The following is a 27,226-nucleotide window of genomic DNA, read 5'->3' as shown; positions in this document are numbered from 1 at the left end:
CACGGTGAAACCCCGTCTCTACTAAAAATACAAAAAATTAGCCGGGCGAGGTGGCGGCCGCCTGTAGTCCCAGCTGCTCGGGAGGCTGAGGCAGGAGAATGGCGTGAACCCGGAAGGCAGAGCTTGCAGTGAGCCGAGATCACGCCACTGCACTCCAGCCTGGGCGACAGAGCGAGACTCCGTCTCAAAAGAAAAAAACGAAAATCATCATAATTTTTCTCTTTAAAAAATTCTGTTTTCTCTCTCTTTGTTCTTTTTTCCCTTCCTTCCTCACTCCCTCCCTCTCTCTTTCTTTCTGGTTAATCTTAATCCTGGATATTTTCAGATTAACAGGCAAAAGTCTTCATTAGAGTTATAGTTACAACATGAAAATTACAGGACAAATTTAACTGTGTTACCAAAAAATGCCAAACGCAGATGGAAAGTGTACAATTCTTGTCTGTCTGACCTTTCCCGCATTCACCACGAGAGGGAGCGCCACACCACGGAGACAGCTCCCTTCACTACCCGCCTAACTGTCTTAATGGTCCGCTATGTGAACGTTTTGCATCGTATGCACAGAGGTCAGCAAAATCATGGAAGAAGAGGGCCTTGCTGATTGGTATACATGCCATGAGGGGCCCCAGCAGACCTCAGCTGTGTGTTGAGGTCAGGAAGCTGCAGCTGACCAGAGACAGAGCAGCTCCCAACCACACCCTGACGTGCAGCCTGCGTGCTGCTGCGGGGCAGGTCCTGAGGGCTCCACCGACTCCTCTTTTCTAGAATGGCAAAGTGAAACTCAGTTCCTTCCTCTACAGGTGACAAAGCTGGTAGAGTAATCGATGAGCTAATAAGTGAGAAGATATGTTAAAGCATTTATGAGATCTATTAGGATCTCCTGGGAATGATAGGAAAGTGATGCTATAGATGAGAAACTGACATCAGATTCGTTTATTTTTATTCACAATTTTCTGTCAGCAGCTCTGTGGTGGTGGTTGTATTTGAAGTGTATGGACTCAGGTATTGATGACAGCTGGAGGGAGATCCTTGGAGGCTGGCCTTCAGGCTCTTTTGGTTTTTATTGTTTTTAATTGTGGTCAAATATACATAAAAATACCCCTTTTAAACGTGCAGTTCTGTGGCATTGTGTCCATTCACATTATTATGCAACCATCACTACAGTTTATCTACAAACCCTTTTCATCTTCTCAGATGGAAACTCGGTGCCCATAAACCAATAACTCCCCATTCTTCTCTCCTCCCAGTCCTTGGTAACCTCTGTTCTACTTTCTGTCTCTGACTCTATGAATTTACCTTTTCTATTCTAGGTACCCCTTATAAGGGGAATCATACAATATTTGTCTTTTTAAATCTGGGGGATTTCACTCAGCTTGTCTTCAAGATTCATCCATGTGGTATATATCAAAATGGCACTCCTAAATGTGGTATATATGTGAGGAGTTATTATTTATATTGTATATATTCCACACAATGGAATATTAGCCATTAAAAAAAAAAAAAAAAAGAAATCCTGTCCTTTGCAGCCACACTGAAGGAATTGGAGGTCATTATGTTTGGTGAAATAAATGAATAAATAAGCCAAGCACAGCAAAAGCAAGTGTGGAATGTTCTTACACATATATGGGAACTAAAAACTCTGAATCTCATAAAGACAGAGAGTAGATTGAGTAGATTGGTGGTTACCAAATGCTGGAAAGGGTAGGAGAAAGATAGGGATGAAGAGAAGTTGATTAATTGGTACAAATATTTAGTTAAACAGAAGAAATAAGGCCTAGTGTTCAATAGGGCAGTAGGGTGATGATACTTAACAATAATCTGTTGTATATTTCAAAATAGCTATAAGAGAATAATTCAAACGTTTCTAGCATAAAGAAAAGATAAGGCCTGGTGCGGTGGCTCACGCCTGTAATCGCAGCACTTTGGGAGGCCAAGACGGGCGGATCATGAGGTCAGGAGATCGAGACCATCCTGGCTAACACAGTGAAACCCCGTCTCTACTAAAAATACAAAAAAATTAGCCGGGCATGGTGGTGGGCCCCTGTAGTCCCAGCTACTCGGGAGGTTGAGGCAGGAGAATGGCGTGAACCCAGGAGGTGGAGCTTGTAGTGAACCAAGATAGTACCACTGCACTCCAGCCTGGGCGATAGAGTAAGACTCCATCTCACATACACAAAACAAAACAAAACAAAAAAAAAAACAAAAACAAAACACACACACACACACAAAGAAAAGATAAATATTTAAAGTGGTGGATGTACCAATTACCCTGATTTGATCTTTACACATTAATGACTGCATATGATGTGTGTATATAATATTTAATGTACATAAACATGTACTACAAAAATATGTACATCTATTATGTATCCATAAACTTAAAAAAAAAATGGTCATTCATTTTTAAGGCTGAATAATATTCCACTGTATGTATATGTCTTATTGTGTTTAGTATTATCATAATAGAATACCTGATTCTGGGTAATTTATTTTAAAAAGAGGTTTATTTAGCTCATAGTTCTAGATCGGGATGCTCAAGGGCATGGTGCTGATTTTTGGTGACGGCTTCCATGCTGTGTTATAACATGGCAGGACAAAGGAAGAGCAGGCATGTTCAATATCACAAGAGCAGTGATATCACTTTAGAAGAACTCCTAGGTGGGCACTGTGGCTCACACCTGTAATCTCAGCACTTTGGGAGGCTGAAGAAGGCAGATCATGAGGTCAGGAGTTCCAGAGCAGCCTGGCCACTATGGTGAAACCCTGTCTCTACTAAAAATACAATAAAACAAAAATTAGCCAGGCATGGTGGCACACGTCTGTAGTCCCAGCTACTCAGGAGGCTAAGGCAAGAGAATTGTTTGAACCTAGGAGGTGGAGGTTGCAGTGAGCTGAGATCACACCACTGCACTCCAGCCTGGGTGACAGAGTAAGACACCATCTAAAAAAAAAAAAAAAAGAACTCCCACTTCGAGGAAGTAATCCATTTCCGAGCAGGTGGGAACTCTCTCATACCTGTAAGACAACATTAATCTATTCATGACGATGGGGACCCGTGAACCAAACACCTCCCAATAGGCTCCGCCTCCCAACACTGCCATATTGAGAATCAAATTTCAACATGAGTTTTAGGTGGGGATAAATCACATCTAAACCATAGCAGTATACACGACATTTTGTTTAGCCATTCATCCTTTGATGGACATCTGGGTGGCTTCTAGCTTTTGGCTATTGTGGGTAATGCTGCAATGAATATTAACGTACAACTATCTGTTCCACTCCCTGCTTTCAATTCTTTTGGGTGTATACCCAGAAATATAGCTCCTGATAATTCTATGTTGAATTTTTTGAGAAACTACCATACCGATTTCCTCAGTGACTGTCCCATTCTGCATTCTCACTAGCAATGCACAAGGGTTCAATATTTCCACATCCTTACCCGCACTTACTGTTTTCTTATTTTCTTTTTCTCAGAATAGCCTACTGGGTGTGAAATAGCCATCCTAATGGGTGTGACTTGTCTTGTTCAACAGTTTTATCAATGATTTAGATGGCAACAAAGAAAAGTTGCTTATCTGATTTGTTGAGCAAAGGAAGGTAGAAGCCAATGTACTATATGTCACAACTGGGAACCAAAATAAAGTTGCTCACTTACACAGGGATTGATAAACTATAGCCTATGGGAGAATCTGGCTTGCTGCCTGTTTTTATAAATAAAGTTTTATTGGAACATATCTACATTCATTTGTTCATGGATGTCTATGGCTGCTTTGTGCTATAATAGAAGAATTGATTACTTGTGACAGAGACTGCATGGCCTATAAAGCCTAAAATATTTATTATTTGGCCCTTTTCAGAAAAAGTTTGTTGACTTCTGGATTATATGTTTTTTAAAATTCTTTTTATTTATTCATTTATTTATTTTGAGATGGAGTCTTGCTCTGTCACATAGGTTGGAGTGCAGTGGCACGATCTCAACTCACTGCCACCTCCACCTCCCAGGTTCAAGCACTTCTCCTGACTCAAACTTCCAAGTAGCTGGGACTACAGGTCACCACCATGCCTGGCTAATTTTTGTATTTTTAGTAGAGACGGGGTTTCACCATGTTGGCCAGGCTGGTCTCTAACTCCTGACCTCAGGTGATCCACCCACCATGGCCTCCCAAAGTGCTAGAATTACAGGCATGAGTCAACATGCCCAGTCTGGTTTATATGAAAGAGACCAATTTAACCAGAAAATATTTAATCTCTATAAGTATAAAATATTTGTATGTAAGTAATTAAAACAATAAAGAATTGGGAACTGGCTGGGTGTGGTGGCTCACTCCTATAATCGTAGCTTACAGGAGTGGAAGGCTGAGGCAGGAAAATTGTTTGAGCTTAGGAGTTTGAGACCAGCCTGGGCAACACAGCGAGACCTCGTCTCTGAAAAAGAAAAAAAAAAAAAAAAAAAATAGGAGTCAATGGCTTTATACCATGTAAAAAACAGACATGGTGTTTTGTTTTTTAACAGTAGACTAAATATGACTCAGTCTTGAATTTAGTAAAAATTGTTTGTAATTTTATACCACATTAACAGGAGTAAGCATCTATAACAGTGATTCTCAAGTTTGGCTGAATACTGAAATCACCCAGATTTGAAAATAGTGATGTCAAATACCTGGGGAATTTGATGTAAGCGGTCTGGGTGTGACCTGGGCATTGGAGTTTTTAAACCTCCTCAAGTGATTCCAATGGACAGTTGTGACATTCCCCTCTGCTGGGCTCAGGGCAGTCTCACCTATGGCTTCATTCCATTTCATTTATTTTCTTTTTTTTATTTTTTGAGACAGCGTCTCACTCTGTTGCCCAGGCTGGAGTGCAGTGGTGCAATCATAGCTCACTACAGCTTTGACCTCCAGGGCCCCCACCTCAGCCTCCTAAGTAGCTGAGACCACAGGTGTGTGCCACTTTTTTAAAAAATTTTTGTAGAGCTGAGATCTCGCTATGTTGCCCAGGCTGGTCTCAAACTCCTGGCCTCAAGCAACCCTCTTGCCTTGGTTTTCCAAAGTGCTGAGATTGTAAGCATGAACCACCATGCATGGCTGTGTCCCATTTTAAAGGAAATAAAGACAAGCTGTTTCCTTTTCAAGGAGGAGGAGTCAGAATTGTAGGGGAAAAAACCCCAGGAATTCATTTTTATAAGAGGAATGATTGCAGAAAGTACAAGTGTGAGGATCCTGGAGAGACAGTGAGATGTTTCTAGCTGGCATTCTGCATTTGAGGGCTGCCTCGCAGAAGAGGAGTCTGACTGCTTTTGTATGACATGACCCAAGGATAAAAGCTGGGAGCAAGGAGTAGAACTGCCCCGCTGTTATTATGACTTTTCTTGTAAAACAGTACAATCCAAAGAGGGATGCTGCCAGGGGGTCCGCCCATTCCCCAGATCACCAACAGGGGTCCCATGGAGCAGGTCCGGGAGTGAAATGGCTGATAGTAATGGTCAAGATAGCCCAATCCCAACAGTGTGCATCTATTGGTGCTTTCTCGTGCCAGGCACCATGCCCAGACACTGCGTTTTCTGACTTGTGAGTCCACACCATTCCCACGGGGAAGGTGCTATGATTTTTCCAGGTCATATTTGAGGAAGCAGAGGTTCTGAGGCTTGTCCTGTGTCATGTGTGGTGGCAGAGCTAGGACCCATTTGCAAGAATTAAATCTGTCCACAGAGAATGCGTATTGCCAACACTGAGGGATTTATAAAGAAGGAACTTTTGCTTCCAAATTGTTTGATGGATGGTTTTCCAGCCTGGGCTTCTCTGATTCTAGAAAATACAATGTGTGAATAACTGGAAATATGAGGCTGAGTCTTAGCAAAAATGAGGCTGTATTTAAACCAAACCCTCCGGCAGTGACCCATGCAGATGAGAGGTGGGATTCAAAGCAGTCTCCTTGGAAAACTTGATCCTTAGAATGTGGCATGTCAGGGGTCCAAGGAAGGCAAGGGATGATCTAGTCCACACCCATCTCCCAATTTACAGATGAAGAAACAAGTCCAGAAAGGGTCTGGGGACTTGTCCTGGACTACATATTTAATATTTAGAGAGTAGTGTTCTTCCTCTTGCTGACTTCATCAAGCAGTCCTACCCTTGCACTAAACAGTGCCGGGGCTCGGCTCATCTCAGAGTCCATGCAGCAGGCACCGGACAGAATCAATTCCTTCACTTAGTGATACGTTTTGACTTTGATTCAAAACCACATTACTGAGCACTCTGCACTCTTTTCATGCTCCAGACTTAACTCTGAATGACTCGTGACTATCTGCAACAATTAAATCAGCCTAGAATGAATGCAGATTGTCACCACCAAGGGATTGACAAAGAAAGAACTTTTGCTTCCAAATTGCTTGAAAAGTAATTTCCAAAGAAGAGTTGCCAAGGAGCTGTTGTGCACGTCAGTGTCATGGACAGGGCATTCCTGCCCACCTGCCCAGGGCAACTCCACCGGAGAGTCCAGCAGGCCCTGCTAGGTGCATTCTGGTATGCGTGCCACAATTCAGCCACTGAATAGCTTTCACAGAAGCTGCTCCCAAGAGAGCAGCTCCCCTCTGGGAAAAAGCTGCTAAGCTGGGGTGACATTTCTCAGCACCCCACCCCCATCTACCCACTCAGATCTTGCATCCAGGTCTCCACCACTGTAGCCAGTGAGTAGAAGGGCTGCATGTGACTTCTGGGGCAAAGGTGTGTAGGAGAAAAATGCACCTTCTCTTCTGCTCATTTCCCATCAGGGAGCTGCATGCAACTACCTCCTATGCCCCAGGGAGCGAGCGCCACAAGAGGGAAAGAAGCTGGGTCAGAACCAGTTTTATACTTTAGCTGAACAAGAAATAAACATTTATTTGTTAAGCCTTTGAACTATGGAGGTTGTGCAGCAGGTAGCATAGCCCTAATGTGGCTGCCCAGGTCAGATTTTACCAAAACCTAAACAGAGACACAGTGGCTAACATGGCGCCTGCTACACATTTAATAAATGTGTTGGTGAGTAAATAAATGAATCTAAAGGATGTGATTAATAGTTTATTTAGTCAAAAGGAAGTTAAAGAATGCTAATAAATGACTTTTAGGTTGCAGAGTGTATTTTGCTACATGCTGAACCCTGGTTTTCCCAGCTGCAGTCAGGAATAAATTAGGGGAAATGAATTGTAATTGCTACGAAGAGATCACCACACCCAGGAATGGATTTCTGAATCAAATCAGGTCATTTTAATGCATGGAGAGCTCAGAAAACAAAGTAAGGAGCTCCTCTATTAGGTGAATTTAGGGTTCTTGGCTGGCTTGTGGGTGTGGACATGGAGCCACGTCCATATACTGTGTCATTACCTTGAAATGCTGTATCCTGAACGTCAGAGCTGGAAGTGATCACAGAGTACTTGGCCTCTTCTTCATGTCACAGATGAAGATGCCAAAGCCAGGGAAGTGGACAACTTGCCCAGGGTCCCTTGGTCATCAGCAGGCCCACACTCTAGGCAGGATGGTGTGGATTAAGGGTGGGGACAGTGGAACACAGTTGCTAAGCTGGATTTTTTTCTAGGTCACTTTGCAAGTCAGGGATCTTCAGCCAGTGACACACCACTCAGACCTCACTCAACCACACTACCTGCTACAGGAGATGGTCCACCCATTTGGACCACCTAGGCCGAGTCTGGCTTGTGCACTGGTTCCCAAGTTCCTGTCCCATACCCAAGAAGAATGAGGATGCACTGACAATTAAAGAGAGAGCAAGTGGGGAGTTTTATTGAGTGATGAAACAGCTTTCAGCAGAGAGAGGGTGTGGGAGTGTTCCCCCTACCCAAAGGCAGGAGTGTCCCCCCTAATATGGTTAAGTCCGGGGCTTTTATGGGCTCAGAATAGGGGAAGGGCAGGCTGTAGGCAGTATTGGAACAGGCAATATTTGATTGGTGAAAAGGCATTATTCAGAAAGAATAAATTAGGAAAGGGTGGGCAAACAGGAACAGGAGTTCTCACTTTGGGACGCAGGTTTCATCCAGGACCAGCAGTCCGGTCTTTCAGCCTTCAGGCTGTTTTTGACTTGAAGGTAGGGTTTCACCGGGCACCCACCCCTATCTTCCAAGGCATTTGGCTGCCTCCTGTCACTATCAGTTGCCTGGAATCAAATCCCATCTTTGCTTCTTGCAAATTGCTTAACTCTTCCACACTTGTTTCCTTACCTTTAAAATGGGGATAATTGGAATAGTTACTTCATGGCCCTGTCATGAAGATTAAATGAGTTAATATATTTAAGGTGCTGAGGATGGGACCTGATGTGTAGTACCATGTAAGTGTTAGTGGTTGTGGTTGCATTATTGTGATTATTATTAATGAACTCAAATTGCCCCTTTCCTGTGTCACCGTTCTCAAGCTTCAAAATAAAGATATTAAACACCATGGAAAATGGAAAGCCACAGTGAATCAGAGGATGCCAGGAACTCCTATACCAAGTTCTCAGAACACACAGCTTAAGAAACCAAAATTTGTTATAAAATAAAGTGTGAATTGATATTTGGCACACATGGAGTTATTCATTAAGAGTAGAGAATTCAGGCCTTATTCATGTCTCAAGAATGGTCTAAGGACAGTATAAGTACACCATTGTTCTTAACTGTAGAAAGGAAAAGAAAATATGAGTGTAAAATTAATCCTAGGCAAGAGAGAGAATGGAATATGAGAAGCAGCCCAGAAAACAAACATGGTCAGATGCTGCTTTTCTGTGGTAAGATTCCAAAGACATTGATTTTTGTGGATTTAATATTGCAAAGAAGTTTATCAGGTTTGGGGAATCCTAGAATGTCAGGCTTTTAGAGAACTGCCTAGAACCCAAGAGGGCTTCATTGAACCAAGCACACACATCCTCTCAAGTTCTCCTGGCCCAACCTTCATTAGATGGCAGATCTCCTTAATATATCCACAGCAGATGGTCGGCTGACTTCTGCTTGGATCCTCTCCTGATGGGAGGCTCAGGGCACCAGGGGCCACCCACTGGTTACCAGACAGCTCTGTTAGAGAATTCTTTCCTAGACTGGGCCAACAATCTGCTTTCCTGAATGTTGGCTGATTATCCCTACATTTATCTTTTGATGTAAAACAAAATAAATCTTGCTTTCTCCTTTTTGATGGTGGAGAGTGGCATTAGAACTTCTGGTAGAATGCTGGTTCTGACATTCACTTAGCTAAGAGACCTCAAACTTAAGCTCTCAGTGTCTTGCCTTGCTTTGCTTTACCTTATTTTCATAAGGAACTTGTGAAGGTTGAGGTGAATAAGCATGATGTAGATAAAACATGGAGGAGAAAGCCTGTTACTGTTAATCCAATACATGATAGTTAAAATTATCATTATGTGAGTTCAGTTCTTGGGACTCCCAAAGCCTTCTCTAAGCTAAATATCCCATTTTCTCTATGATACGATTTGGCTGTGTCACCACCCAAATCTCACTTTGAACTGTAGTTCCCACAATTCCCACATCTCATGGGAGGGACCCGGTGGGAGGTAACTGAATCATTGGGGCAAGTCTTTCCCATGCTGTTCTCATGATAGTGAATAAGTCTCATGAGATCTGATGGTTTTATAAAGAGGAATTCCCCTGCACATGTTCTCTTGCCTGCCGCCATGTAAGCCATGACTCTGCTCCTCATTCACCTTCCACCATGATTATGAGGACTCCCCAGCCATGTGGAACTGTGAGTCAATTAAACCTCTTTCCTTTATAAATTACCCAGTCTCAGGTTGTCCTTATTAGCAGCCTGAGAACAGACTAACACACTACAGCTGTTCCTACGTGGCCTGGTGGCCAACCCCCACCCCATTCTGGTTTCTCTCTTGGATTACTTAATTCAAGGTTTCACTTCTCCCTCCACTTGTCCCATCATCATCAGTCCTTGTCCAATAAACAGAGACCCCTCAATGAAGAGGGACTCAAGTATGGGTGCAGCTGGCTCCTGAAGAAAGAGTGAAAATATTCTAACTTGAGGGGCTGAGACATTCTAGTGGAGAGGGGGCCTTTGGTGTGCCCCAGGAGGAAGTCAGGTCAGGGCACGAACCCAGAGGTGGCTGCTCCAGGGTTGTGATGTGGGCAGAGAGAAAGCTAAAGGGGAGATTTCAGCTTTTCTCCCAGAATGTTCAAGCCATCTCCAAGGAGCAAGAAGCCAGTTAGGATTCAGTGAAGATCTGTCCACAAATAAGAAACTATGACATTGGAAAGCACTTGCTTTATCTTGTGTCCCTCAAGACCCTGAGCTCAGTTAATGGGGTGCAAGAGGTAGCCTCTTGCTAAATTAGGTTTATTTATCACCCTTGATCTGGGCACTACAATATCACAAAAACTGCCTAAATTCATGCCCCCTTTTTGCAGCCACACGTGCTAACAATGTTACTCACTTACTGAGCTTGTGGTCACTAAAACCTTTAGATTTTTTATCATGAGAACCACCTGCAGAGTTTTTTTTCCATGCTGAGTGTGTGTAGCTGACTTTGGAAATCAAATAGGGAAATTTATAAGCTGCCAGCACAGTGTCTAGCTTGTTGTAAGCACTGAAAGAATGGTAGCTTTCTTATTAGTAGTAGTAGTATTAATATTATTCTTGTTAGGTTTCATTTTCCTGGTTTCAACAGCTTTGCTTGTTGAGGTTATTTTGAGTACCAATTCTGTTTCTCTCTCTCTCTCCCCAACCCCCTCTCTCCTCCCAGCCTAAAGCTAGGCTCCAGTCTGACCAGGGTGCTGTCTGAGTCTATCTTGGGGATTAACTTAATGATATAATCTGATACAGCCTGACACACACAGCATGCACAATTAGAAACAGTGCTGCTACTTCACTCCTTCTTTTCATCCAGAAATAGATCCCTTACCAATGTCCAAAATTTTACAATGAGAAAATTTCTTACCTGGGTTTAGCATTGTCCTTCTTTCTGTTATTCAAATGTAAAATGCAAATGTCTGTGGAAAAACTACTTATTAACTACCTAGGAACTTAGACAGAATTAGTTGATAAATATGAGGATCCTGGGTTATGGGGAGATGGTGGAAGTAGAAGGGGGTGTGACATAACAAAATTATATATATATATTTTTGGTCTCTGTCTCTAGTTCCTGGCATAGAGTTCCTAAACCCTGTAAATTCCTGAGCAATTGGGGTGCTAGGTATATCTTTTGTTCTACTTTTTTTTTTTCGAGACAGAGTTTTGCTCTGTCTCCCAGGCTGGAGTGCAATGGCGCAATCTCGACTCACTGCACCCTCCACCTCCCAGGTTCAAGCAATTCTCCCACCTCAGTCTCCTGAGTAGCTAGGATTACAGGCACCTGCCATCATACCCAGCTGCTTTTTGTATTTTTGTAGAGATGAGGTTTCACCATATTGACCAGGCTGGTCTTGAACTCCTGACCTCAGGTGATCCTTCAGCCTTGGCCTCCCAAAGTGCTGGGATAATAGGCGTGAGCCACCACACCCAGCCTACTACTTGGTTTTTAACCCGGTTTTCTGAAACAGAGCTTCTAATCCTTGAGGTTTCCTGGGTGATGAGAGCATCTTTTGTTCTAATGAGGTGCCTCCTGGTGGCTCCTGGATGGCAGCTGGTCACCAGAAAGACCATGCCATGATTAGAAGCATAGAACTTTCAGTCCCATGCCCCCATCCTCCGGGAAGGAGTGAGGGGCTGGAGATGGAGTTGAATTCATAATTGCTCACGTCTATGTGAGGAAGGCTCCCTAAAAATCCCTGAACAAAGTTCAGAGAGCCTCCAGGTTACTGAACAGGTGGAGGTGCTGGGAGATTGGTGCACCCCAGAGGGCATGGAAGCTGCATGCCCCTTCTCCCCTATACCTTGCTCTAGGAGTTTCTTCTATCTGGCCGTTCCTGAGTTGAGTTGTATGCTTTTGTAATAAACTGGTAATCAAGTAACAAATTGTTTCCCTGAAGTCTGTGAGACAATCTAGAAAATTATCAAACCCAAGGAGGTGGTTGGGGTCAGAAGCACAGGTGACATCTTGGACTTGCCAATGGCGTCTGAAGAGGGGGCTGTTTTGTGGGACTGAGATCCTAACCTGTGGGGTTTGCACTGATTTCAGGCAGATAGTGTCAGAATTGAATTGTAGGACACCCAGTTGGTGTCTGCAGAGAACTGGAAAATTACCTGGTGTGGGAAAAACCCATACACATCTGGTGCCAAAAGAGAGTATTATGAGTGAGTGTAGAAGGAAAAGCAGTGGCTGGGCGCAGTGGCTCACGCCTGTAATCCCAGCACTTTGGGGGCTGAAGCTGATGGAATACAAGGTCAGGAGTTCAAGACCAGCCTGACCAAGATGGTAAAGCACTGTGTCTACTAAAAATACAAAAATTGGCCAGGCATGGTGGTGGGCACCTGTAATCCCAGCAATTGGGAGGCTGAGGCAGAGAATTGCTTGAACTCGGGAGGCAGAGGTTGCATTGAGCAGAGATCGTGCCACTGCATTCCAGCTTGGGCAACAGAACAAGACTCCATCTCAAAAAAAAAAAGAAGGAAAAGCAATGAGTTTTCCCATACAGAGTGTAAAAGGAGATAAACCTGTGAGGAAAGGGATGAACAGGCCAAACACACACTTTATTTACATCCCACACTTGTTCTTGGGAAGTTTTCATGAAGCTATGCACCAGGAGAATGGTAGCTATTTTATTAGTGGTATTATTAACCTTGTTATGTTTCATTTTCCTGGTTTCACCAATTTAGTTTGTTGAGGTTATTTTTCCCTTGCAGAGAGGGGCAAAATCTTACACACAGAGATTGTAGTGAGTTGAATGGTGGCACCCACCCCAAAGCAAATACCCACATCCTAATCCCTGGAAGCTGTGGGTGGGACCTTATTTGGAAAACGGATCTTTGTAGATGTAAGTAAATTAAGGATCCTGAAATGAGACCATCCTGGATCATCCAAGTGCACATAAATCCAACAACCAAGTGTCTCAAGTGTCTTTTTTTTTTTTTTTTTTTTTTTTTTGAGATAGGGTCTTACTCTGTTGTCTAGGCTGAAGGGCAGTGGCATGACCACAGCTCACTCCAGCCTCGATCTCCTGGGATCAGGTGATCTTCTACTTCAGCCTCCTGGGTAGCTGGGATTATAGGCCCACACCACCACACCATGACTAATTTTTGTATTGTTAGTAGAGATGGGGGTCTTGCCATGTTGCCCAGGCTGGTCTTGAACTCCTAGGCTCAAGGGATCCTCCTGCCTTGGTCTCCCAAAGTGCTGGGATTATAAGAGTTATCTGCCCACCCGGCCTTAACAAGTGTCCTTTTAAGAGAAAAGCTGAGGGAGGTTTGAGATGGAGCGGAGAAGCCATGTGAAGATGGAGATGGAGTTTAGGGTGATGCATGGAGGAAAGCCAAGGACTTGCTGGAGCTGCCACCAGAAGCTGGGAGTGGCAGGAAGGATTCTCCCCTAGTGCTCACAGAGGAGGCATGGCCTTGCTGACACCTTGATGTGGAACTTCTGGCCTCCAGGGAGAATAAACTTCTTTTAAGTCACCAAGTTGGTTTGTGATAATTTGTTACAGCTACAGCAGAAACTAACACAGAAGGTATTTTCCTCCTCAGAGTCTGAAGGACCTGCCCAGGGGAAGAAGTAAACCACAAGGAACCACAAGGAAATAGGAAGTGAGGCCTGGTAGGCAGAGGGAAAACTCAAACAGGTGATTAAGGAATTAACCTGTCACTTGAAGGATAATGCCTCGGTGAGCAAGAGGCATCCCGAGTTCATAGCAGACAAGGAGGCCTGACAGCTCTGGGGGTTCCTGACAAGTCTGACACCCACAGGGAAGCCTGAGGGGAGGAAGTTGGCCTGGGTGACAGGCGCCATGTTGGATCCCAGGGAGGCAGGAAGGCACCAGGCAACGCCCCTGACTGGGAGTCGTCCCAGGCCAGCGTCTTCCTGTTTGCTCAGGAAGAGACATTCATTTTCTCTGGCCTCAGCCTCCTAAACTGAAAAAAATAATGTTGTTCCACTCTAAGAATACTGCTGTGGGCTAATTTATTCATGGCTGTGACACACATAGCTTTCTTTAAAATAAAGTCCCTGGTGCCATTTTTAATAGGGTCATAAATGCAACTGGAAGAAACTGTCTTTTTGCATCTACCTGTGATTGCTTCTTTGTGTCAGTCAGGGTAGTCTGGGTTATTCTGTGGAAACAGGCAGCACCCAAATCTCAGTGGTTTAAAACAATGAAGGTTGTTGTAGGCTGAACTGTGTCTTCATATATGGTCATGTTCTGAGGTGCATACGGATTTTTGAGGGGACACAGTTTTTAAGGGGACATTGGTCATTGAGGGAACACAGATCTTTAAGAGGCAATTAAATTCAAATGAGGTCATTAGTGTGGGCTTTTATCCAATATAACTGGTGTTCTTAGAGGAGAAAATGTGGACACAGACACAGAGGGAAGATGATAGGAAGATAAAGGGAGACAACGCCCATCTATAAGTCAAGGAGAGAGGCTGGGAATGGATCCTTCCCTCATAGCCTTCAGAAGGAACCAATGCTACGGACACTTTGATCTCAGACTTCTAACTTCTACAACTGCAAGACAAGCAATTTCTGTTGCTTAAGCCACCCAATCTGTGGTACTTAGTTACAGGAGCCATAGCAAACCAGTTGGCTTAGAATGGGTGAATTAATCCATTCTCACACTGCTCTAAAGAAATACCTGAGACTGGGTAACTGATAAAGAAAAGAGGTTTAATTGGCTCATGGCTCTGCCAAGTTGTACAGGAAGCATAGTGGCTTCTGCTTCTGTAGAGGCCTCAGGAAGCTTCCAATCATGGCAGAAGGCAAAGGGGATGCAGGCACTTCACATGCCTGGAGCAGGAGAAAGAGAGAGAGAAGGGGGAGGTGCCACACACTTTCAAATGACCAGATCTCGCGAGAACTCACTATGGCAAAAACGGCACCAAGGGGGAATCTGCCCCCATGATCCAATCACCTCCCACCAGGCCCCACCTCCAACACTGGGGATAGCAATTCGACATGAAATTTGGGCAGCGACACAGATCAAGCCATATCTATGAGGAATAGAGATTTTTGTGCTTTTTGGTCATTGCTTTCTCCCTGGTTCCCAGAACAGGATTATGTTCTAGATGCTTAAGAAATATTTGCTAAATTATGTTGAGTTAATCTTATAATAACATAATTAAGGTCAACATTGGCTATTTGTGTGATGTTAGTTTCTTCAAAATAATGTCTTCAAATAATTTCTCTGAAATAATAATTGCTGAAGTGGGAGAAGTTCTGCTTACTTGTGTCACTGAGTCCTCAGTACAATTGCCTGGAGCTGAATGTGGTCCTGGCCCTGGCCCTGCCGTGTAGCAGAAGATCGATGCTCTTGGAGATGCTGCGATATAAACCAACGCAAGCTGGTTTCGAGAATGCAAGGATTTCTTTTTTATTTTTTCCCTAAGGAGTTAACAACAAAGTCATGGTAAGGGTAGGGGGTCCTTCTGGGCCACAGAAACAACTAGAAGCAGAGTTATTGATTTATTGATTTATCTAATTTTATTTTATTTTGAGACAGAGTCTCGCCCTGCCACCCAGGCTGGAGTGCATTGGTGCGATCTCAGCTCGCTGCAACCTCTGCCTCCTGGGTTCAAGTGATTCTCCTGCCTCAGCCCCCTGAGTAGCTGAGATTATAGGTGTCTGCTATAATGCCCAGCTAATTTTTGTACTTTTAGTAGAGAAGGGGTTTCATCATGTTGGCCAGGCTGGTCTCAAACTCCTGACTTCAAGTGATCTGCCCGCCTTGGCCTCCCAAAGTGCTGGAATTACAGGCATGAGCCACTGTGTCTGGGCTAGAATCAGGGATTAAAAAAGCACCAGGAATCTCTCTCTCTCTCTCTCTGAATTCTGTATGTGCTTCTTTCTTTGTAGCAACTTCTTTCTTTCCTACTGTGTCATGCTGCACAGTGGCGTCCTCTATATGGCTGGCACCTGGCTGTTGGATTCTTTCCTTAGCTGCAATTTGGAAAACTTTGGAGAAACATTCTGATTGGTCTAGCTTGGGATGGGTGCTACCTGGAGAAACATTCTGATTGGTCTCCTTTGGGATGGGCCCTCTCTCTGGTCCCATCAACTGTAGCCTGACGACCGTGTACTCTTGCCTAGTGTAGTCAGGTGTTTACTCTAACTCTATTAGCTGTGGTCAGGGGACAGTCTATAGCATAGACACAGCCACCGGACACCATTGTTTTAATACTCATTGAAAGAAAAACTAGAAACCCATCACTGTTTATGCAGACCCTCTGTTTTTCTTGGGTTCCTGTTCCTGCTTCGTAGTTGATTCGCTGGTCACTCATCACCGCCTGCACTCAGGAATCAACCGTGTTGTACTTTATACTGATCCTTGTTAAGGAATCTGTCAAAGTCTCAGAAATGCCCAATTCTGTAACAAAGCCAGACCACCTCTACAGGTCAGGGCCTGTGCCCACCGCAGGCTAAACAGTCTAGATTTGGCCAAAAGCAGGGATTGAAGAAAGAGGCACAACACAGCTGGGCACCCAGTAGGCATCAGTACACTGTGTTGGATGAAAGGTTCTGAGCCAGAGCCCTGAAGCAAGTACCTGGGCAGGAACAATCACAGGACTTTCACCTCTCTAGCTGGGACCTGGGCCTGAGCTCAGTCCCCATGATGGCCCTTGGTGAACTTTCTCATCATACCCCTTTCTTCTCCTTTGGTGACTTCCTATGGCTGAATTCTACCTTTACTGTGTACAGGATTGCTACCTATCTCAAGCCCCTCCCTGTCACCTATCATAAGCTCCATAAGGCAGGCAGTCTTTTTCATTCTGCATGCCTGGCATCTAGCTCACTGCCTGGCATATAGTAGGTACTTGAATATATGAATAGGGTAATGGGTGATCAGGGCCTGGAAGAAGGTAGCAGGGGAATCTATACTAGACCCAGAGCCAGGAAAGGCATCCCCAAGAAATGGCATTAAATCTAGGGCCTGATGCTAGGGTGAGAATAGTCTGGGAGGAGGATAGGCACAGAGCTCCAGGGACTCTCCTTTCTCTTTCTCTGCCTAGGGACCCGCTGCAAGCTGGTAGCACAGACACGGCCACTGGAGAACAACTTGCAGCATGTCCCTGGACAGGGAAGGAAATTAGTGGCAGAGCCAGGCCTAGACTTTGACTGTCCACACTCGCTGTCACAGCCAGGAGAGTCCCTGGTTTGGTTCCATTCCAGAAGGATTATAGTAAGTTGATGCTTTCTTGAACTCCAATCATCACCAAACACTTGTACCCAATCGGAGGACTCCTACTGTTTGATAGTCCATAGACTCTCAAGAGGAAACTATAATTGCCTATTAGTCATTTTGCAGCTGGTACCAAATTATGAAGGACAGCACACTCGTGTGTGTGTGTGTGTGTGTGTGTGTGTGTGTGTGTGTGTGAGACAGAGAGAGAGAGAGCGAGTCAAGAAGTGGATACTAAGATAATGCAGAATGGCTTAGAATAGTTGAGAAAATAAACAAGTGAAAAGATTGGTAAATAAGAAAACCATTGAGTCATTTATTTGAATTATACAATTGATTCAGAATAGATTAAACACCACAAATGGATAGAGCTGATGCTCTTAAACCCCAAAAGAAAATGCTTTATCCACAGTGTTGGCAGTGTTGGTTCAACGTTAATCCAAATACGATATGAAGCTACCCAAATTCGAATTAAAGAGTTCTTAGTACAGCAAAAGCCAGGACAGAATAACGAGAATCCACCATCCACCCAAAGCTAAAAAAATGCTGTGCGTGGCTGAAACCCTTCTTTCCCAAGTGGAAACACCAATGCATTAACAAATATTTAATGGGACTTTCCATGTGTGAGGTACTCAGAGAAACTTCCAAACTTAGCAACCCATTTTGTGGCTGTCCTGAGAGATCCTTTCACATTTACTAATTGCACCTCAGATCCATTTGTTGATGAAAAGCACCATGCAGATGGAGGTCCTTTATCAAGATTTTACATCCCCGCCCTCTTGCTATTCGGCTTTCTTTTCCAACAGCATCCAAAAATGGGGCATGAGCTCATGTTCCCCTCTGCTGCCCCTTGTTCCCTTCTTCCCTTTCTCCTGCCACCATTCAAGGGGTAGGTTTAGGTGATTTGGCTACAGATTGTTCAGCCCAGTTGGACCCCTTTAAGAGTTCTCCTCACCCTTTTACACTGTTGGTGGGAAAGTAAATTAGTTCAACCATTGTGGAAGACAGTGTGGTGAGTCCTCAAAGACCTAGCACCGGAAATAATACAGTTTTACCCAGCAATCCCATTACCGGGTATATACCAAAAGAAATATAAATCATTCTATTATAAAGACACATGCACGTATATGTTCATTGCAGTACTATTCACAATAGCAAAGACATGGAATCAACCCAAATGCCCCATCAGTTATAGACTGGATAAAGAAAATATGGTACATATACACCATGGAATACTATGCAGCCATAAATAGGAACAAGATCATGTCCTTTGCAGGGACATGGATGGAGCTGGAAGCCATTATCCTCAGCAAACTAATACAGGAACAGAAAACCAAACACTGCGTGGTCTCACTTGTAAGTAGGAGCTGAACAATGAGAACACATGGACACAGGGAGTGGAACAATGCACACTGGGGCCTCTGAGCAGGTAGGAAAACATTAGGAAAAGTAGTTGACGCATGCTGGACTTAATACTGAGGTAATGGGTTGATAGGTGCAGCAAACCACCATGGCACATGTTTACCTATATAACAAGCCTGCACATGGACCCCAAAAAGTAAAATAAAAATTAAAAATTAAAAAAAAAGACTTGTCCTCTGCCTGAGCAACACAGGAGACCCCGTCTCTAAAAAACACTTTAAAAATTAGCTGGGCATGGTGGCTTGCACCCGTAGTCTCAGCGACTCAGGAATCTGAGGCAGGAGGATTGCTTAAGCCTGGGAGTTTGAGGTCACAGTGAACTTTGATTGCACCACTGCGTGCCAGCCTGGGCAACAGAGTGAGACCCTGTCTCTAAAAAAAAAAAAAAAAAATGTCAAGCTGGGCATGGTGGCTCTCACCTGTAATCCCAGCACTTTGGGAGGCCAAGGCGGGTGGATCATCTGAGGTCAGGAGTTCGAGACCAGCCTGCCCGACATGGTGAAACCCCATCTCTACTAAAAATACAAAAAATAGCCGGGCATGGTGGCACCCGCCTGTAATCCCAGCTACTCAGGAGGCTGAGGCAGGAGAATCGCTGGAACCCAGGAAAAGGAGGTTACAGTGAGCCAAGATCATGCCACTGCACTCTGGCCTGGGTGACAGAGCAAGACTCCATCTCAAAAAAAAAAAAAAAATTGTCCTGTGGCCTAGAAAGTTGTCCCTCCTCCACTACAGAGTACCCTGGAGGACGCCTAGGATTCAAGGCCTCCCTTATCATAAAATGACACATCTGCACAGAGCAGTAATTTGATGAATGAGTCTCTCTGACTCCCCTGTAGACTCACAGCATTGCTTCCCAGGCCAGGTTCTGGAACACATCATCCTATTCCCCCATCCATACTGCCCTCTGACAAGGATTTGAAATGTTTTGGTCTAGATTCCTATCTCAGGCAGACACCTAGAGTTTTAGAAGCCATCAAGTTGAGTATTGTTGTTAGAGGTGGCACTAGAACCCAGAAGTCAAACCCTCAAGGGAAAGGTGTGACCAGGGACCACACAGTGCATGTTTCAGTGACTGATGGAAAGCTCATTACAACCAACCGATATCGGTTCACCAGCTATGGTAGACTGAATATGGCTTTCAAATATATCAGGTCCTAATCTCTGAAACCTGTAAATATTACATCATTTGGAAAAAATACATTTGCAGATGAGATTACATTAATTATCCTGAAATGAGGGAGATTATCTGGATTAGCTGGGCCCTAAATGCAATCACATTTATCCCTGAAAGAGAAGACCGAGGTAGATTTTACACACACACACACACACACACACGGAGAAGAGGGTGATATGAAGATGGAGGCAGAGATTAGAATGATGTGTCCACAAGTCAAGGAATGCTTGCAGCTCCTAGAAACCAAAGGAGGCAAGAACAGATTCTCTCTGGAGCCTCCAGAGACACTATGGCCCTGCCAAACCTTGGTTATGGCTCGGTGATAATGATTTCAGACTGCTGCCTTCTGGAATAGTGAGGGAATAAATTTCTGTTGTTTTGACTCACCTGGTTTGTGGTGGTGCTTTGTTAGGGCAGGCACAGGAAACTAACACACCAGGTACAGAACATAAAGAGAGGCGTCATGTGTGAGAGACACGCCTTTCTCATTTGGCCTTTCCCAGAATTAGGTGTGGCTGGTAAATCTCAGTGCTTGATGTCGGATATTGATTGCTTGAGACAGGGGAGAATGACGTGTGAGGATTTGTAAATCCAATGAGTCAACCAGGTGCAGGCAGTTGGTCGTAGAGATGTCTACGTAAGCTGCTGGTGACCATGACCGGGTTAAGCTAACACTTCTGTTAGAACACGTGCTTCATAAAAACAGTCCAGACAGACCTAGAAGATGTGATCTCCTAGGTCTACAAACTCCAACAAAGCAGGAGACCACTGAGATATTAGGTTGGTGCAAAAGTAATTACAGTTACTGCCATTTAAAAGCAATGGCAAAACTGCAATTACTTTTGCACCAATGTAATGTAATGTAATCACAGAGCTGGAACAGAGGTTACTACCTACTTCCTTCCGCCCATCTGTGTGACAAAGTCCCAGGGTTACACAGCCAGCCAGGAGGGAGCCTCCCCTGGCGCCCATGAGTCTCATGACTCCTAGCTCCCTGTTGGTTTTCTTTCTGCTTCTGCCCAGCTGCTATCGACCCGTCATTCATGAAAATTGGGTGTCTCTGTTTCTAGGGAGCTGTATAGAGCCTAGACAAGTTGAAATCATCCCAAAGGACTTAGAGTGGGTGGGAATCAACATAATCAAAGTCCCTGACATGGCCCCTCCATATGCTCTACAGGAGTTGGGAGCGTGCGCTTCCACCCTATATTGTTGTCTCCAAATTCTTCTCTTCTCGCCTTCCCCACCCGGTGGTCAGCCTCCCATTCTGCATGTCTAGCCAAAGGGTGTCTCACCTTGATCATGAGAAAGAGGGGTCCCAGCACCAGGAGAAGCAGGAGCAGCCCAGGAAGGGGCTTTTAGGACCCTGAGAACTGAGCCATGGAGTGGCCATGTGCAGTTTTAGAACACAGCCGGCAGGACACCTCGGCTCCTCTTCACCAGACACTAAAATCAAGAGAAGCATCAGAAGTTTTGGAGTGCTCACTGTTCTTGCCCCAGGGCGGCAGAACCTCAGCTACCTGCTCCTCCCACAAGATCCAGATAACTCTCAGCCTCCCTGGAAGGGTCCTTATTGTTCCAGGCTCTCAGCCACCCTGGAGGAGTCCTTATTTCTCTAGGCCCCCAGGGGTTCTCAAGCCTAGACACATTAAAAATACCTGAATACTTTTAAATAATCCCAATGCTTGGGTCCCTCTCCTAGAGACTCTGATTTATTTGGTCTGGAGTGGAGCCCAGGAATCCAAATATTTTTGAAAAATCACTCCAGGATATTCTCTCTCTCTCTCTCTTTTTTTTTGTACTTTATTTATTTATTTATTTATTTATTTATTTATTTATTTATTTATTTACTTCCAGAGAGAGTCTCACTCTGTCACCCAGGCTGGAGTGCAGTGTTGTGATCTTGGCTCACTGCAACCTCTGCCTCCCAGGTTCAAGCAATTCTCCTACCTCAGTCTCCCGAGTAGCTGGGATTGTAGGTGCCTGCAACTATGGCCAGAGAATTTTTTGTATTTTTGGTAGAGACGGGTTTTCGCCATGTTGGCCAGGCTGGTCTCAAACTCCTGACCTCAAGTGATCTGCCTACCTCAGCCTCCCAAAGTGCTGGCATTACAGGCCACTCCAGGAGATTCTAATGTGCAACCAAGATTGAGAACTCTTGAACTGCCTGGCCTTCAGACTTTTTATTTTGCATTCCCTCTCAGCAAATCATGAAAAGCCATGTTCCCCGGCATCATAGCTTAAATAATTTAAAGTAGTTGCATGGAATATTATTTCCAACCTATTATACATAACTATGAACATTTTTAAACAAGGCCATTTTAAATTTATTAAAAAACATATCCAATGATATCTAAACATCATAGTGATTTGATATCTATTATCCATTTAAAAATACATAAACAAGCTGGGTGCAGTGGCTCACGCCTGTACTCCTAGCACTTTGGGAGGCCGAGGCAAGTGGATTACTTGAGCAAGACTTCATCTCAAAAAATAAAAGAAAAAAGATACATAAACAAGCTCCTTTATAGTAGTCTATTTTTTAAAATTTTTTTAAATTTTTTTTTGAGACGGAGTCTCGCTCTGTCGCCCAGGCTGGAGTGCAGTGGCGCGATCTCGGCTCACTGCATGCTCCGCCTCCCGGGTTCACGCCATTCTCCTGCCTCAGCCTCCCGAGTAGCTGGGACTACAGGCGCCCGCCACTTCGCCCGGCTAGTTTTTTTGTATTTTTTTAGTAGAGACGGGGTTTCACCGTGTCAGCCAGGATGGTCTTGATCTCCTGACCTCGTGATCCGCCCATCTCGGCCTCCCAAAGCGCTGGGATTACAGGCTTGAGCCACTGCGCCCAGCCTTATAGTAGTCTAAAATTTTACACTATTTTTTTTCTCCTTGAACTCATATTTTCATTGCCTTTCCCTAATGTATTTTTCTAATGTAATGTATTTTTATACTCCAATGCCTGTTGATCATTCTGTTTTACTTCTCTGTCACAAAAATATCTACGTAAATTGAAAAATTTTGTAAATAAGACTTTTTTTCTGCATCCTTAAGCCCTAAGTGTTAAAATATTTCTTCTTGGTTATCATGAATGTCACTAGTCATACCCATTAATCAGCGTAACATAAAAATACCACAAGTTATTAAACATGAATATAATTTTTAAATAGGAAAAGTAAAATTGCATTTGAAATGAATTTCTCAATGAGCTAGATGAAAGCGTTTGTGTTTTCCAATAAGCTCATGTATATGGGAATGAATGAGACAGAGTTAGGAACAATTTTATTTTTATCCTTAATTTTATAGATTCAGGTGCTGGGAAACATTGGCTTACATAAATAAGTAGGAGGAAAGAGAAAAATTTATGTTAGTAACACTCAATTCTCTAAGCTGCTTCTAAAGTATCTGCCAAAAATCATATTTTCCGTCTATCAGTTGACAGCTCAATTAAGTACTCTTTCAATTTTGCTCAAGGCAAGGAACTAGAAACCGTTTGACTTGCGGAAGGATTTGTTACTCAGTCATTCGAACCACTCATTTCTCTTACTCTCTAGGAAGTACACCAAAAAGCCTTACCAAGACTTACCAAGTGATTCTTAATTATAACAGTTACTTTGGAAGCCTGTTTTCATACCTGGTGTTTGGAGGAACGGAGGCAAGATGGTGCACTTCCGGGTTCTTCTTCACCACCAACTCTTCCTGTGTGCGTGAAAACGCAGCCGGCGCCCGGGAAGGTGCAGATCAACTGGGCATGCGCCAGGTGACGTCAATCTGAAGAGACCAAGATTTACCTGGTCGCACCTGTGGAACGCCCCTCGACAAGCCCGTGCCCCGCCTATTGCCCTCCCACTCCTAGAAAAGCCGCTGTCGGCCAGGGTGCCCTTCTCACAGCCCCACTCCTGTCCGGATGTCGGGACTGTGGGAACTCCCTCGGAGAGCCCCACAGGGGACTCTGCCGGCCTCCTTCGCCTGAGGCCCACAGACTTCTCCCCACACCTTAGGTTACCAAAATAAATGTGCAGTTTTGCTGTTACCCTTGCCTACTCGCTGGTTCTTTTGTGCCCTCTCGGCTGGTCTTAGAAAAAACAAATCACCTGGTATACTCAGAAAAGGTTAGAAAGCCTGAAATATCATTAATTTCAATTCTTGTTTATAACATAATTTTAAAATCTATACTTTTTAAACTACATGCTTGAACATGTGGGCTCACCCCACCCTGCCCTCCAGTTTCAGTCATTTAATGTACAGAAAATGTCTGCTATGTAATCAAAATAGCAAGGCTGGGTCTCATTGTCAAAACAGACTTACTTTCTGTTAGAAAACGTACAGCTTTGCCAGGCACAGTGGCTCATGTCTGTAGCCCCAGCACTTTGGGAGATTGAAGTGGGCAGAATGTTTGAGCCCAGGAGTTCGAGACCAGCCTGGGCAACATAGTAAGACCCCCATTTCTTTCTTTCTCTCTCTCTTTTTTTTTTTTTTTTTTGTGTTTGAGACAGAGTCTTGCTCTGTCACTCAGGCTGGAGTGCAGTGGCATGACCTTGGCTCACTGCAACCTCCGCCTCCTGGGTTCAAGCAATTCTCCTGCCTCAGCCTCCTGAGTAGCTAGGATTACAGGCACCTGCCACCACGTCCGGCTAATTTTTGTATTTTTAGTAGGGACGGGGTTTCACCATGTTGACCAGTCTGGTCTCAAACTCCTGACCTCGTGATCTGCCCACCTTGGCCTCCCAATTTCTACAAAAATAACATTTAGCCAGGTGTGGTGGTGTGTGCTTGTAGTCCCAGCTACTCAGGAGGCTGAGGTGGGAGGATCACTTAAGCCCAGGAGGCCAAGGCTGTAGTGAGCTGAGATCTCGCCACTGCACTCCAGCCTGGGTGACAAAGTGAGATCCTGTCTTAAAAAAGAGAAAAAAGTGTTCAACTCTATTTTTTAATGCAAATCTTTCTGTTGACTTGCATCCTCCATGATGGCATCCTTGCATTTCTGACTGAGACATGGAGTGCTGGGCCATGGAGCCCCACCATGAATGTCTGGGTGACAGTGTAATGGGGTCCAGGTGAAGGAAGGCTCAGCTCTGTCAGGGCAACAGCTTTGTGCCCATGGGATCCACCTTAGGGCTGCAGTCTTTGACAGCCAGGGCAGGGGGTAGTTTATGGTGGAAGAAGGGACCCGTGTTTGGGTAGGTTCTCCAAGAAACAGGTCCACGATGAGCTTACACATGCAGAGACTTGGCATGCAAAGATTTTATTAGAGGAATCAAGGATGAGAGAAAGCGAAGGTGGGGTGGCGGTGCTGAGGAAGGCTGGGACCGGTCAGGTGGCAGTGTGAGTGCGAGGCTGCATGAAGGAGAGAGGGTGGAAGCATCCTAGGCTGCCGTGCACCCTCAGGAAGTTTCAGCAAGGCCACCAGGGAATTTGCGAGTCAAGGCTGGCCATCAGAGGTTTCCTGAGTCTCCCAGGAGCAGATCTGCCTCAGTTTCCCAGTCACATTCAGCAGTTGGCTGAGAGCAGCTCGTGGTGATGGAATCATGCACATTTGTGCCAATGGATTTCAGAGGGCAGGAAATGGGGCTCCTGAGTCAACTGACTTCCCTGGAGCTGGAGTTCTGTGAGGAGTCTTCTCATGGCCACTCTGGGAAATGTTTGAATGAAACTTGCCATCACTTCTGCCCCCCTGGTCTTTGACAGATGTGAAACAAGAGCATGACGACATGGACAAAACACCATAGTTTGTCCATTAGCCACAATATACTTAAGATGGAACCAATCATGGGCTTGTAGTATCTTGACTGAAGAAGGCCAATGCCAATATTTCACATTGTTCTTGTTTGGCAGCTGGGATTTTGTTTTGTTTTGTTTTGTTTTGTTTGAGATGGAGTCTCGCTCTGTCGCCCAGGCTGGAGTGCAGTGGCCGGATCTCAGCTCACTGCAAGATCCGCCTCCCAGGTTTACGCCATTCTCCTGCCTCAGCCTCCCGAGTAGCTGGGACTACAGGCGCCCGCCACCTCGCCCGGCTAGTATTTTTTTTTGTATTTTTTAGTAGAGACGGGGTTTCACGGTGTTAGCCAGGATGGTCTCGATCTCCTGACCTCGTGATCCGCCCGTCTCGGCCTCCCAAAGTGCTGGGATTACAGGCGCTGGGATGTTTTTAATACCCCTGGGAAATGTTCATACTCAGATGCTGGAGAAGTGAAAGGGATCTCTGTATTTTGCATGGTGGGACAGCGGAGATTATAAATGGGCAGAAGGGAAAGGACTCCTTTTACCTAAACTAGGACATCCCTGTGTAGAGGTTTCCATGGACATCCCAGAGGGGCAGTGTCAGTTTGGGTCAGTCTGCTTTTTAAGAAGGAGACACTAAGATGGAATTAGATACACACGAGATTTATTGACTGGGGGACACATCTGTGAAAGGTAAAGAGAAAGCCTTCAGAGTACAGCTCAGACCTGATACCTGTGGGAGGATCAAGGGGAGGAAAGTAGCATGGAGAGGAGGAATCTCAGGGAAGCCCAGCAGATGGGGATCTTCAAGGCAAAGGAGCATTCACTCTGCTCAGTGATGGGCTGGAAGCAGCTTGAGGAGTGCAGTGGGGGTGCTGGGGGCTCAGTGTGAGGGCTGAAACGGATCAGAATATGCAGAACGCTGTACACCGGTTTCTCTCCGTGCGGCAGGTTGTCTTGAAGGGAGATCAGAGCAGCACACTCTGTGGCTGTACAGTGTTCCCTCCTGGGGACGTCTCTTTCCTCCCATTGCCTCCATCTCCCTCTCCCCACACCGTGCGGAACCTTAGTCTCTTCTCTCCTTCAGGCCTCAGCATCCCCTCTCCCTGGTCTGTCCGATTCTCCCGCACCCCAGCCTCCATTCGTGTCGTGAAAATCTATGGGCCCCATCCAGGTGCACAGAAGTCACAGCTAGGCTCTCTCCTACCCACCCTGTTGTGTGGGGGTGGAGGGGAGAGCCCTGAGCCCTGAGGATGGAGGCATGGAGAAAAGAAATGGGGATGGTCTTGACTCAAAGTAGCAGCTCACTTTTCTTTTCTCCTTCTGATTTTCCTTTGTCAGCCTTGGACATCTGAAAATAAACTGGTCCTCTGGCACCATGACGGTTAATCTCTGCCATTAATCTCCCCTGGCCTGCAAGAGATGTCCTTCCTGCAGGCACAACAGTGGGACAACACGTTGCTAATAGAGTCAGTAACCTGAATTGCATTACAAAAGGCTCCGGTAAATTAGCCTTGGGAAGTGCCCTGCCCACTTGCTGGGTATATTTTTCCTTGTATGTAGCAGGGGGAAGAGGAAGAGCTGTCCAGCTCCCAAGCGACTCTTGAAACTCTGTCTTCCATTCAGAAGGCTGGACTTTGCATCACTCAACTTTGGTTCTTTTCACGTTCCCA

The 27,226-nt window shown here is 44.9% G+C and overlaps 1 long non-coding RNA gene across 1 annotated transcript; it reads right to left on the bottom strand.

Moving 5' to 3' along the window:
- Positions 1 to 15,300: 15,300 nt before the first annotated feature.
- LOC111546840 lies at positions 15,301 to 23,519 on the bottom strand. Its single transcript, XR_002732939.2, has 3 exons — positions 23,467 to 23,519; positions 21,131 to 21,281; positions 15,301 to 15,444 (listed from the first exon to the last, which is right to left on the bottom strand). It is a non-coding gene; the product is annotated as an uncharacterized LOC111546840 (long non-coding RNA).
- Positions 23,520 to 27,226: the final 3,707 nt, after the last annotated feature.

Source organism: Piliocolobus tephrosceles, chromosome 18 (assembly GCF_002776525.5).
Source record: "Piliocolobus tephrosceles isolate RC106 chromosome 18, ASM277652v3, whole genome shotgun sequence".
NCBI classification, from domain to species: Eukaryota; Metazoa; Chordata; class Mammalia; order Primates; family Cercopithecidae; genus Piliocolobus; species Piliocolobus tephrosceles.
This window is presented reverse-complemented; position numbering and strand designations above follow the sequence as displayed.